Source organism: Monopterus albus, unplaced genomic scaffold (genome assembly GCF_001952655.1).
Source record: "Monopterus albus unplaced genomic scaffold, M_albus_1.0 scaffold136.1, whole genome shotgun sequence".
NCBI classification, from domain to species: domain Eukaryota; kingdom Metazoa; phylum Chordata; class Actinopteri; order Synbranchiformes; family Synbranchidae; genus Monopterus; species Monopterus albus.
Window position 1 is genome coordinate 1,032,101 of NW_018128016.1, and position 1,189 is coordinate 1,033,289.

The 1,189-nt window shown below is 42.1% G+C and overlaps 1 protein-coding gene across 1 annotated transcript in view; it reads right to left on the bottom strand.

Moving 5' to 3' along the window:
• LOC109967838 (FYVE, RhoGEF and PH domain-containing protein 6) overlaps nucleotides 1–1,189 on the bottom strand; it is a 21,739-nt gene that overhangs the window by 11,275 nt on the left and 9,275 nt on the right. The window lies entirely within an intron of this gene.

Genomic DNA, 1,189 nt, shown 5'->3' on the forward strand with positions numbered 1-1,189 from the left:
CTAATCTTACAACAACACTTCACAGTTCACTCACAGGCTCAATGTAAAGCACCATGATCCTGGATGCTGCTTACGTGTTTAAAACCATCAGGACTGAATTTCAAAACAACAGCTTAATCGGCCGGAATATAGAGCAGCAGCTACCCCCCCTCCTCTCCTCTCCCTGTGTCTCTCCCATGGTGTGCTGCTTAATGGTAATACGGTGGCCTCTCAATCACTTAATTTGGACATCGGCCTTGGCCTCCGCTTGACTGAAATGTCCTACTGGTCCTAATGGAGCCTGTGTTTGTCATACTCTGGAGCTCTAAGGGGCATCAGACACAGGTGCTGACAGTATCATGGTCACACAGGGTGAACAAAGAAAAAAGTGAGCTATTCCTGAACCAGTAACCCTTCTGTGTTTGCTCACCATCCCCCCTTCAGCACACACACACACACACACACACACACACACACACTTCTGGAAGCTGTGACAGGCAACAGACACACTTAGCAGCATGCATGCAAACAATCTCCAGTGGCTGCATTGACACTTCAGTCACCCACACTGATATGAGGCGTCCACTGTAATATGCAAACCCTCTACTAAGTTTATACTGTATGTTGACATCATGTTTGAAAAGAGCTCCGAGTTATTTTCTGTTAAAGCAGCTCTGGTGATCTGTTCACATAGGACCCAGAAATAATTCTGCCTCCCATGTTGTAAGTCTAAACACATTAAAGAACTCAAACTGAGGGTTGAGGAATAATTTGCCAGATAAATCTGCTGCAGAGTAGTTTTTAAATGCTTATTTCAAATCTTTGTGACATATTAGAGGGGTTTGCCTCTTTAGGGCTATAAAAACTATATAATGAGAGGAGGGATTGCCACTATGTTTGCATAAGTGTACTGGAAAACGTTGGAACGGTATGTAAAATCAAAATTAAAACTGAAAATAGTGTTCACATTGAAAACAATACAGCAGCACATTATTTGATGTGACACCTCATCAATTTTATTCATTAAAATAAACACTCACTTCAATCCTGATGCCTGCAACACATTAAAAAAAAACAAGTTGGGGCAGTAAAGCACCACGGTGTGATGTTATCGTTCCTTTTCACAGCACTTAGATGTTTAAGGTCATCAAGTGATTCATTGTGTCAGGTGTCATTTTGTCCCGTTCCTCCTGCAAACAAGTCTTAAGGT